Source organism: Somniosus microcephalus, chromosome 6, assembly GCF_052327205.1.
Source record: "Somniosus microcephalus isolate GS21.2 chromosome 6, FLI_Smic_1.0, whole genome shotgun sequence".
NCBI lineage: Eukaryota > Metazoa > Chordata > Chondrichthyes > Squaliformes > Somniosidae > Somniosus > Somniosus microcephalus.
The window spans coordinates 79,152,418-79,165,643 of NC_140992.1; the positions used below are offsets into that span (position 1 = coordinate 79,152,418).

The 13,226-nt window shown below is 44.4% G+C and overlaps 1 protein-coding gene across 3 annotated transcripts in view; it reads right to left on the bottom strand.

Annotated features, from left to right (window-relative positions):
• ift80 (intraflagellar transport 80 homolog (Chlamydomonas)) overlaps positions 1-13,226 on the bottom strand; it is a 165,322-nt gene that overhangs the window by 87,469 nt on the left and 64,627 nt on the right. The gene's annotated exons all lie outside the window — the stretch shown is intronic.

Here is a 13,226-nt window from a genome sequence, read left to right on the forward strand (position 1 = left end):
ATACAAACCGCTCATCAAAAGAGTGAAAACATCAGTGAGATCAGTGAAAGTATGGCCAGAGGGGGCAGTCTCGGAGCTTCAGGATTGCTTCGAACGCACTGATTGGAGCATGTTTGCCCATAATGACATCGAAGAATACGCATCCACAGTGCTATTCTACATCAACAGTTGCGTCAAGGTCGTCACGACCCATAAAAATATCAGGACATACCCCAACCAGAAACCCTGGATGGACGGGGAGGTCCGCTCGCTGTTGAAAGCACGCGACGTAGCATTTAAATCTGGCGACGCGGCGGCTTACAGTGCAGCTAGGACCAACCTAAAAAAGGGTATCAGGACTGCCAAAAGGAAACAGACACTGCGGATTGAGGATCATTTCCACAACAACTCGGACCCCCGGCGCATGTGGCAAGGCATCCAGTGCATCACTGACTACAAGAGTAAAAACACCAGCCCCCCGGTTAGCGATGCCTCCCTTCCGGAGGAGCTTAACAACTTCTACGCTCGCTTTGACAGGGAAAACAGGGAGCCGACTACCAAAGCCTTGCCACCCCCGGAAGACCAAGTGCTCACTCTGTCGACCTCCGACATAAGGGGTGTTCTACGCGGAGTGAACACACGTAAGGCTGCTGGACCCGATAGCATCCCTGGACGGGTACTCAAGGAATGTGATCAGCTGGCTGATGTCTTCACCGCCATCTTCAATCTGTCATTGGCCCAGGCAGTAGTCCCTACATGCTTCAAGACCGCTACCATTATTCCTGTGCCAAAGCAAACGGCTGTGACGTGTCTGAACGACTATCGACCTGTCGCACTCACACCCATCATAATGAAGTGTTTCGAGAGACTGGTCCTGGCTCACATCAAAGCCAGTGTTCCCGCCTCTCTTGACCAACACCAGTTTGCCTATCGTGCAAACAGATCAACGGAGGATGCAATCACAACTGCTCTACACTCTGCATTGAATCACTTAGACGGTAAAGAGACCTACATCAGAATGCTGTTCATAGACTACAGCTCAGCATTCAACACTATCGTCCCCAACAAGCTGGCCACAAAACTCCACACTCTTGGCCTGAACACTTCCCTCTGCAACTGGACCCTGGACTTCCTAACAAACAGACCCCAGTCTGTCAAATTAGGTAACCACACCTCCACCCCCCCCCCGACCCTGAACACGGGGGCCCCACAAGGATGTGTGCTGAGCTCCCTCCTCTACTCCCTCTTCACCCACGACTGTGTGGCTTTTCATGGTTCCAACACCATCATCAAGTTTGCAGATGATACCACGGTGGTAGGCCAGATCACCAACAACGATGAGTCAGCCTACAAGGAGGAGATCCAGCATCTCGTGAAGTGGTGCGCCGATAACAACCTGGCCCTTAACATCAAGAAAACCAAGGAAATCATTGTGGACTTCAGGAAGTCTAAAGGCGGAAGTCACACCCCCATCCACATCCGTGGGGCTGTGGTGGAAAGGGTGGACAGCTTTAAGTTCCTCGGAGTCCACATCACGGAAGACCTCTCCTGGTCCCTCAATACCTCCTCTTTGGTGAAGAAGGCCCAGCAGCGCCTATATTTCCTAAGGAGGCTGAAGGGATGTAACCTGTCACCCCGATCCTCTCTAACTTTTACCGCTGCACAATAGAGAGCATCCTGACGAACTGTATCACAGTATGGTATGGCAGCTGTAGCTACTATGACCGGAATCCCCTGCAGCGGGTTGTCAAAACTGCCCAACGCATTGCCAGCACCCGGCTACCGACCATAGAGAACATCTACCAGAAACGCTGTTTACGGAGGTCACTGACCATCATCAAAGACCCTACCCACCCCAGCCACAGTCTGTTCGCCCCCCTGCCATCTGGGAGATGCTACAGATGCATTCGCACCCGAACGACCAGATTTAGGAACAGCTTCTTTCCCAGGGCTGTCATCCTACTGAACTCCACAAATAAACTTTAAAGCCTGCACATCTGCCAATGCACTTTATTATGTTCATGTTAATGTATTACAAGCCAAATGAATGTTGAATGTTTATATGTCTTAATCCAAATGTACACTCTCGGGAGCTGCAAGCCTACATTTCACTGTACTGCACTTGTGCACTAACAATGACAATAAAGTTGATTATGATTATGATTATTCTTGTACTGAACATATACCGTTTTTATTAGTATTCTGCACCAACAAGCCGTATCACATTCCAGCATCTCACGTACTGTTTGTAAATGATACGGAGCCGTGGCAGACCGAGTGCTTTAATGTACACATTCTTATAAATCTCATCATCATAAAGAAACTACTCATGAAATAACACTGGACGGCCAGCTGGTGGCGCCGTCCAAGGAGTATAAATACTCAGGCGTGGCCCAGCTTGCTCAGGGACATTTTGTAAGACAGGAACTAGTGAAGTACAACTAGACCTCCATGTTCTGAAACAAGTTGATTAAAGCCTTACTTTACACTCAAACCAAGTGCGTAGTGAGTTTTATTACGTCAATTTAATCAACTTGATATCGACTCCACGCTTTGGGTGATTTCGGGAACAGCCAGCTACGACTTGAACCGTAGAAGGGAACTCAGACAAGTAATCGATCCATCATGGAGAAACTACTCAGACCCGCCCGTCTGGACCTGGACCCGAATTCACTTACAGCTGCTAAGGTATGGAAACACTGGTATCGTACCTTTAGCAACTTCCTTGAGGAGTGTGGTGAGAATGTTCCTAATAAGTTACGAATACTTGCTAATTATGTACCCCCCCATGTGTTTGATTATATCGAAGACTGTGTAGACTATGACTCCGCTATCCAAATACTACAGCAGCTATATGTCAAGTCCCCAAACAAAATTTTTGTTCGGCATCTACTGGCCACAACACGACAACAACCCGGGGAATCACTTGATGAATTCCTTCAGAAACTTCGCAGGCTCAGCAAGGATTGTAATCTTAAAGCTGTTCCAGCTGAGCAGTACCAGGAGGAGTTAATTTGTGATTCCTTTATTAATGGGATTGCGTCTCCCTTCATACATCAGCGTCTGTTAGAGAATAACACCCTCAAGTTACAGGCTGCCTATGACCAGGCATGTTCTCTGGACTTAGCAAAGAGGAATGCAGATACCTATCTTTCACCACGTGCACGGGCTGCTGCTATCACTTTTAGTGACTCCTTCGATAGGCCTCAGGTGGAAGCCCTCACGGATGATGACTCCAACCTGGCTGATGACAACCCTACCCTAGAAACCTTCACTGATGACGACACTGCCCTAGCGGTATCTTGGCAATCTGGAAGGAAGTGTTACTTCTGTGGAGGTGCGTTCCATTATAGGAAATTTTGTCCTGCTCGTAACGCAACCTGCAATCATTGCAGCAAGGTCACTTTTCTAAGGTATGCCAGTCAAGAGCCTCTGTTAGTAAGAAAGGACACTTTTCTAAGATATACCAGTCGAGGGCTCCTGTTAGTTCTGCAGCTACTATCTATAAAACTGCTCCTCCCCCAAGAACCATTACTAAGGTTACAGCTGTCAAGTGTAAAACTGCCCCTCCTCCCATCACAGCTGTTTTCACCCAAAGTCTGTCCCATGCAGCCACGAAGGTTTCAGTAAATGGACACATTTTGAGCGCACTAATCGACTCATGCAGCTCTGACAGCTTCATTAGTGAGCGGGCTGTCAGTAAGTTAAAACTGCGTATTTACCCCTCAGACAGGGAAATTGCAATGGCTCCGACGACACTGACCACCAATTCTTCCAGCTTTTGTCTTGTCGACCTTATTCTCAATGGCCGCACTTGTTTCTCCACCCGGCTCGGGGTGCTCAAAAACCTATGCAGTGATGTGCTCCTGGGACAGGATTTCCAGAAACAACACAAAAGACTCACTTTGGAGTTTGGAGGGTCAAAGCTGGAGCTTACTATTTCCAAAGTACCGTTTTGTGCACTTTCGACGGCTTCGCTCGACGAGCCCTCCTTGTTTGCCAATCTTTCCCCCCCGATGTAAGCCCATAGTCACTAAATCACGACGTTTCAGCCAAGATGATCGATCCTTTATCGAGGCAGAAATCTCTCGCCTTCTAGCTGACGGTATCATTGAGCCATGTTCATCTTCCTGGCGGGCTCAAGTCGTCATTGTTAAACTTCCTCTGAAGCAACACAAGAAACGTCTTTGCATCGATTACTCGCGAACTATTAACCAGTATACCGACCTGACCAGTATAGATGCCTACCCACGACCACGCATCGATGACATAGTCAATAACCTTGCCAACTACAAGGTATTTTCAACTTTTGATTTAAAGAGCGCATATCATCGAGTACCGTTAAAGGACTCTGACAAAAAGTATACGGCCTTTGAGGCCAATGGTCGGCTTTACCAATTTTGTCACCTTTCATTTGGGGTCACCAATGGGGTGGCTGTCTTTCAACAGGCAATGGATAGCCTAGTCAAACAGGAGAACTTAACGGACACTTTTCCATATCTGGATAGTATCACCATTGCTGGTGTCATGACCAGAAGGAGCATGATGCCAATCTCCAGAAATTTTCTGACGTTCTCCGTCGTCACAACTTAACCTTAAATGAGTCCAAATTTGTGAAATCAGTACCATCAGTCAACATCCTTGGCTACTGGGTGGGCAAAAGTGTCATCAAACCGGATCTGGAGCGACTTTGTCTGCTTCAGGAGCTCCCTCCCCCTACGAATCTCGGCTCTCTTCGTCGGGCACTCAGCATGTTCGCCTATTATGCGAAATGGATACCCCACTTCTCTGCCAAGATCCAGCCCCTGCTTCACGCAGTCATTTCCATTGGATGCAACGGCTATTTCAGCTTTCAACTTCCTCAAGCAACAACTGGAAAAAGCCACGCTTTGTTCCATTGATGAAAATCTTCCTTTCGTGGTCGAGTGCGATGCATCGGGTGTGGCGATCTCTGCTAGCTTGAATGAAGGTGGTCGACCCGTTGCATTTCTGTCCAGAACTTTGCAGGGTAGCGAGCTCCATTATCCTCCTGTCGAGAAGGAGGCTACGGCCAGCATCAAAGCTGTACATAAATTGAGTCATTTTCTCGCTCGTCGCCATTTCACACTTATAACCGATCAGCGCTCCGTGGCCTTTATGCCAGAACGAAGATCAAGAATAACAAAATACAACTCTGGAGGATGGAATTGGCCGCCTTTGGATACACCATAAATTATCGACCCGGCAAAGAGAATGTGGCCCCGGATACCTTCACACGGGCATTCTGCTCTTCTATGTCAACTTCGACTCTTGCGGATCTTCATACTGACTTATGCCATCCTGGCGTTACCCGTATGTTGCACTTTGTGCGATCTAAAAATCTCCCATTTTTTATGGAAGATGTGAAAAGAACATGCTCCTCCTATAGAATTTGTGCGGAATTAAAACCGCAATTCTTCTGTCCATCGGATGGCTCGCTCATACACGCTATGCAGCGACTCAGCATTGACTTTAAAGGCCATTGCCTTCCTCAACGCGAAACACCTACTTACTTACTATGGTGGACGAATATGCACGCTTTCCCTTTACTTTCCCTTGTCCCAATATGCTTACTTCCACAGTGATCAAATGCCTTGATCAAGTCTTTTCCCTTTGCGGTACGGCCAATTTCATCCACTCTGATCGGGGTCCCTCCTTCATGTCAAGCGAACTCAAAAGTTATCTTTCCCAACGGGGAATCGCCACAAGTAAAACAACACCGTACCATCCCATCGGTAACGGACAGGTTGAGAGATACAACGCTATCATTTGGAACGCTGTTCATCTTGCACTAAGGTCATGCAACCTACCAGACCAGCAGTGGGCAACTATGCTCCCTGACGTGTTGCATTCCATCAGGTCTCTTCTTTCTACATCCACCAATGTCACACCTCACGAGCAATTCTTCAGCTTCCAGCGTCGTTCCACTCATGGGACGTCCCTACAGTCATGGTTGGCAGCTCCCGGCCCCATGCTGCTCCGAAGATTCGTCCGATCTTCTAAAAACGATCCCCTCATCGACGAGGTAGAACTCACGGACGTTAATCCCACTTACGCGCGCGTGCGGTACCCTGATGGCCGGGTGTCTACCGTTTTGCTCCAGGACCTGGCTCCCTGTCCAGCCGGTCCCAACTGATAGAGGGACCCACGGTGATGATGCCGACACTCTGCACTCCCTCGAAGATGACGCCCTACCTGGGACATCGAGAGATCTGCCGGCTGCCCCATCGGATCCACTCGGGGAGCCGAGCGCTCCCCATGGGATGGCCAACCGAGGCCAGGACGCCGGTCAATCCCCGGCTATCAAACAGGATGAAGCCAGCTCTGTGCCTGTGGGGACCCGCACCCGGAGTCACGATCTCCCCAGCCTCCCTCGGGTCGATCAGGGCAACACAGGCCCTGTCGATCCACCGGTGCAGATCAAGCGGCCCAGGGTCCAAGACATGGTCCGGGGAGACGTGCCTTCTAGCCATAAACAAAGATCTAAAAGACTGCGGCTATTCGTGGTCCGCCTAATCCGTTAGGAGGAAGTCATCGGACTTCCAAATCTTTTAGGCAGGAAGAATGTTATAAATCTCATCATAAAGAAACTACTCATGAAATAATACTGGACGGCCAGCTGGTGGCGCCGTCCAAGGAGTATAAATACTCGGGCGTGGGCCCAGCTTGCCCAGGGACATTTTGTAAGACAGGAACTAGTGAAATACAACTAGACCTCCATGTTCTGAAACAAGTTGAGTAACGCCTTGCTTTATACTTGAACCAAGTGCGTAGTGAGTTTTATTACATCACACATGAAATGTTTAATTACATTTATTGCACATATATCAAATAGCCACACATTTTATAGAACTATATATAAATATCTATGTGTGAGAAAGCAGACATTGTGACAAGTACATTATACATAGCTGCATGTGAATTTCATATGGGAAAATACAACTTTTTTGGTTTAGTTGGCAAATGTTACAGCACATAGTCCCCCTTTCTGCACTCACTGTCACCGAAGCATGTTTGGTTTTAGAAAACCTGGCGGGAGTTTTTTTGGTTATGACTGCATTTCAAAAATCAGCATGTTGGTATTTTGTTACATAATTTTAACAAAATGCTGATATATAAAGAAAGACTTGCATTTATATAGCGCCTTTCACAACCAACGGACGTCTCAAAGCGCTTTACAGCCAATGAAGTACTTTTGGAGTGTAGTCACTGTTGTAATGTGGGGCACGCAGCAGCCAATTTGCACACAGCAAGCTCCCACAAACAGCAATGTGATAATGACCAAATAATCTGTTTTTGCGATGTTGATTGAGGGATAAATATTTGTCAGGACACCGGGGATAACTCCCCTGCCCTTCTTTGAAATAGTGCCATGGGATCTTTTACATCCACCTGAAAGCAGACAGGGCATAGGTTGAATATCTCATCCAAAAGACAGCACCTCCAACAGTGCAGCACTCCCTCAGCACAGCACTCCCTCAGCACTGCACTGGAGTGTCAGCCTAGATTTATGTGCTCAAATCCCTGGACTGGGACTTGAACCTTCTGACACAGAGCTGCGTGTGCTACCCACTGAGCCACATGTGACACTGAATATAAAATAAGTCCAAGTACCAGTTTAATTAAAAGTTTTTTAAATGTAATTTCAATGCAAGAGACTGAAAGAAGTTTCTGTGGGTGTGGCTTAGTTTTAACAGATTTTGTGGCCATGTCTTCCCTTATGCTGCGCTCCTGGCCTCCGTGATGTAATGCGCTGCGCACAACTCTGCAGCGCCGAACAGCAAGTCTACGTGTGGGGCCTCACACAAGGTAAGTTAGTATTCTTTTCGGAGGTCGGCGGCGCACTCTGTAGCTACGCCGCCAACTGCAATTTTTGGGCCATTGTCTTTTACCAGTTTTCACCCTCTTTACTTAATTGCTACAACTGTCAAGATGAATATACAGAGAAGGGAAATATACATTTTGATAAAGCCTTGTAAAATAGCAAATCAAGCAAACACAAACATGCTGGGGCAGTGCAGGTTAAGTACTGCAACTTATTTACCCATGTGATTAATGTCACTGAAAGCATAAAAGGAAGAATGTTTCATTTCCCATCAAAGTTGTCCAGAAACTCTGTGACATGACACGCATGGAATTCATATAAAAATTGCTCTCTAGGAGGAAAGTGATACTGTCACAATATTTAACAATGGTAACTGTATGTTTGATGTTATAATCTTGAACCCTAATAGACTGAGAAGTGTTTCTTAAATTAGTAATATACTGTGATTGCTGTACAACCTACCTCACAAAACATTACTTAGAATAAATAAATATAGCTCTGAGGATCTTCTGTTCACTATATTATGTTACAATAAGTGTATTAAGGGTTAATGATTTGGCAGTATTTCTGTGGGTTTCGCGTGGTTGGCATTTTCAGGCAGAGTATCTACTGTCAGACAAAGAATCTGGCATGGATGATGGGTTGTACTCTCAGACACATGTTTGCCTTGTCTGTGAAGGTAATGATTTAATGGTTTAGAAACTAATGACTCTGCCAGAGGGCCTGGCTGGGCCCCATTGTGTCTGAGGCTGTCATTTATCTATTCTCCATGTCTGTGGTGGCTGGGGAATATGACGAGGGGGGTAATGGGAGAAGAGGAGGAGGAGGGAAACCACAAGATTTCATACTGGAAAGATTCCACCCAGGCTATTTCTAAATTTAAAGTTCAGCGAAACAGAAGAGGGTTGTCAATTTTTCCCAAACTCCAACAATTTGTGGACTGAGTCCATACATGCAGTAATAATAGCACCAATGAGATTGGTAGTTTGCTAATATTTTTCAGTTTTTTAGTTATAGTACTAAACGTCATCCAGAAAAGTAATGTATTTCAAACTTATGAAAGCTTTTATTTTAAAATCTATAAAAATTTAAGCACATGCAGGAAAAATCTTAATTGTAGAATATGAATTTAAACCCTTCCAAAAAAGTAGTGTGGCTCAGTTCTTTAAGAAACATTAATAGCATATTAGTCAGAAAAACTGTTGTTATGGCAGCAAAAATAAATTTGGCCTGATACACTTTACAATGAACAGGCAACAGCATTGATAAGTTACTAGAAATCACATTTATAAACAGTCTTGAAACGGTCTTAAATCTAACCCTGAAACCCTGGAGCTCAAATACTCCACTAATGCCTGGGGAGAACATTTGCTGCTACTGCTGACTCAGGCATCTCTTTGTTTCTCTTCAAAGCTGTCCAACAACTCCCCACCTCCTCTCCCCCCACATCTGCTATTTTTCCAACATTTTTTTTTCCTGGTCAAACCTTCAGTGGTACAATTGACAGATTCTTTTTTCTTACCAGTTATTAATGTGACTACAGTATTCTGAACACTTAAAAAATATAGTTTTAAATAAAAGTCTAAGAACCTTGCACAGAACAAATAATCAAAAACTTCAATAGCCATTCAAAATTACCAGATGACCAAAAATTAATATTCTGCATACTACTTGTGAATAAAAATTATGAAAGCATGCCTACTGCTCGTGTACAAGGGTATAAAAGAACATTGCTCTTCACTTGTTTCAAAACCAGTTCATATCAAACTGCATCAAGATCCTTGAAAGGAAATTTCTAAGTGAAACAAGCTCTAAAATCTTCCTTAAACTGATCTTGACAACTTTACTGTTGCAAAGGAGGTGTTCTTTGTCTCCTACAGTTTATGAGTTATTCAATTAACAGGGTATGGTACTGAGTGTATCATGTTTCAATGAGGAATCATTTATTTCTAAAGTTTATAGTATTATAAACAGAACACAACTATCAGATTATTTTACATTCAAAGGAAATTGTATTCATCTGAATTGCTATATAATCTTAAATTTTTATAACTGGGGATATTTGTCCAATTAATGGGCCCTTTTTAATTGTCATTGGGTTCCATAAAATATGATTGATCAGAAGCAGACTAGGATGAAAGATCTTATGTAGAATTTTCCTCTGAAGAAAAGCATCAGGATTATAGGGTTAGATCACAGGAGCAGAAAACAAAGCGGAAACCTGGTACACTGAGTCCCTGCCCATTTTTCTGGCCATCCAATTTTTCACTGTCACTTCCGCCAGATGCTGAAAGTGCTTGCCCAATGACAGTGTTAGATCACATGTTGTGTTTCCTGCCATTATCCCTCAATAACTCCATACATAACTCATGCCAGCATGCAACAGGCATCCATCATTGGAGAGAAGCATGCAAAATTCTTCAATCTTTAATGCAGGACTTTTAAAGCAAAATTGTTGCAGGTTTTATGCGAAAGTAATGCCCTGGTCTTTTGAGCTGCAAAAGAAATGGGACCGCTGAAACAGCAAAAATCCGCCAGGGTCAGTGCTGATTCCATTGGGTTGAAATTCTACCCTGCTGCACTTCGGCTGACAATAGCACTGTGGAGGAAGATACAGCAGACACTGATTATTTTCAGGACCTTCTCAGGGGCTGTAGAGCAGTATTCCACCTGATCTAGCCAGATAGCAGAACTGCTGTTTCAATATAATAATTGTAAATTCCACTAGAATTTTCAGGGAGGCATAAGCTTCCTTGTATTGCCTTTCAACTTCTGTTTTGGGGTTCTTCACTAGCGTGAAGAGCCAGGAGTCTGGAGTGTGGTCCTGGACCCCTAGCATATACTACTAGCCTTCCAGTCTGTCTGTGTCTTGAAATAATGCTGGCAAAGTGATCTGTCACAAAACAAAGGCATTGTGGCTGCTGATGGGCTATTACGCATTCACCTGCATTATTGTATTCTTGTGTTCTGACATGTGTTGATGGAATGAGAGCCTTTCCTATTCATATGTTATATGGGGAAGTTGTTAGGAACCTTAATGAATAATTGTGTGCCAATGAGGCCTTGCATTTTAGAGAAGCACCAGTAAAAGTTCTGCACCCTATCATGCTGTTGCGCCATTTCAATAGGGAAAGTGACAAAAGTGTTCCCCCTGGCAAACAAGGCTTCCAAGACCTGCTTGATACATTGGTGGACAGAGGTTTATCTAATGTGGGAAAAGTCATCAATTGTGGTTTAAAAGGATCCATCACATTAAAGTTCAATGCTTTGGTAACTTTCGCAGCAATGGGCAGGACTGTCTATGTGTTAGATTTCATCTGTAGGTCAGGTTCCAGTAGACAGCATAACTAGGTCACAGCCTTCCAGGTGAAGGCAGGTCTTCCAAGAGAGGCCCAAGTAGGTGTGCCAGAGTCTAAAGATATGGTTCATCGGCTGATAACCACCAGACTTCTGAGGTGCAAGCACACTTGGTTTCCTTCCCTCTGCCTTAACCCCTCTCCCGCCTCCAAATCCATAATAACCATTGGCAGGCCCAGTGGAATGACCATGGTGAGCAGTGCAGCTGAAGCTAATATGTGCAGCTGCTGGCAGCAACAGATCTGTATAAAAGGAGTCCTGTACCGTACTATTCAGCAGCAAACAGCAGAAAAAAGTAATGCTAAAGCTATCATGTAGAAACTGCAAGTCAAACAAAGCAATAAAATCCAACTTGGTCCAACTTTAGACTGTGGCCCTACTTTAGACTGTGGCCCTGAAACTGCACAACTCCAGTCCCATACTATGCGCTTGACTCTTTATGGGCAATAAATACTGCTTTGCCAGTGTCACCCAGCTCCTGAGAACAAACAAAAAAAAATACAATTCCACAAAAGTCAGCAGATCAGATGAAATATTATAACAATGTCCTGAAACAGAAGCTGTTCCATCAACCTTGATGGATTAGAAACTGGTGACTGACTGCATGAAGTTGATGAACTAGAGCTGAAGACATTGGAGCAGCAGATTCAGGAAGTAGAGGAAAAATGTCAAGAGCAGAAACTACAGTAATAACAACCAGTTGTAACTCAGTGAATACAAGGGGACTTCATGTATAAAATATGCATAAGGCACTACTGTCTTCTATTAGTCTTTGGAGTCATACACAGACATTTTTAACTGCTAAAAAGAACAGTTCTGTCATTTCAAAGGTTAAGGACTGCCTACCACCCCTTTAGCAATGCCAGAAGAATAAACCAGTCCAACATTACTAAAAAATTTTGCAGCACAGAAATTTGTACTTATGAACCCTTATCAAATGATTAAGAAGCATTACAAGTCAATGTACCGTAATTAACATTGTTGTTATACTGCCACTTTTGTGTCAATGTGGAGCTGTTTCTGGTCCATTGGACCTTCTGGGAATATTTTAAACTTAGTATGGAATCTTTTAAATTTTCAGAGAGAAGTAATGCTGCTGATATTAAAAATGAGCTGCACGGGGAATCAACATCTGCAGCTGTGTGCAAGCCAATGAGTTCAATCTCACAGTCTGCTGGCTACATACTGTACTATGCTATCTGCAGTACAATGCATCCTTACTCTTCCTTCTTTAAAAAGAACATACAATCACACTAAAAAAGAACAGAGTTACTTTTAAAAGAAAATAACATTACAGTTATGGTCTGCTTCTCCAATGGGTCATTGCAATAGGCCTCAGATTAGGAAGAGAAAATCTGCTTGGGCTCCCCCTCTTTATCATTATCCAGTGACAACTGCTGATAGTCCACACGTGTGGATATTGGATGAGGACAGGATAAGGCTTGGCTGCAACCTGCTAACACTGTCAAAGCTCAAACATGAAGACTGAAAGGCAAGGTATGGTAGGTAAACCAGCATCTGTGCAACTGTCCCCTAGGAAAGAGTAAATGCTTTCATGAGAGAAAGGCAAGGGGAAAATTGTCAGAAAACATAAAGTAAGTTAAGGCCTACAAGTTTTTAGCTTCAAGTATTGCTGAATAGTTATGATGCACACAATACCAATGGCAATGGTATGAAGTACTTCCTGTCAGTAAATATTTATGTACAGGAAACTTTGTGTTATCCGGAGGCTAAATGTCCGGCAAGCTCGAGCCACCGTCAAAAATCAGGAGCCGTTTTGTTAGGTTTTTTTTCTTCTCGTAGCTTTTTTTTTCCAACAGTCAGGCTCTGCAAAGTCTCTCTGAAGCTGTTGCTAAGCTACAGAGACGCTAGAGAGAGTACGGCTGACTGTTTAGAAGCTGTTGCTAAGCAACAGTGTTTGTTGCCAGATACGGAGCTGAAAAGCTCCGTATGCTCAACATTAACGCTGGTTTGTCCGGCAGTTTTGAGGGAACGGCAACAGCTCGGTCCCGTATAGCACAAAGTTTCCTGTACATGATTAATCACC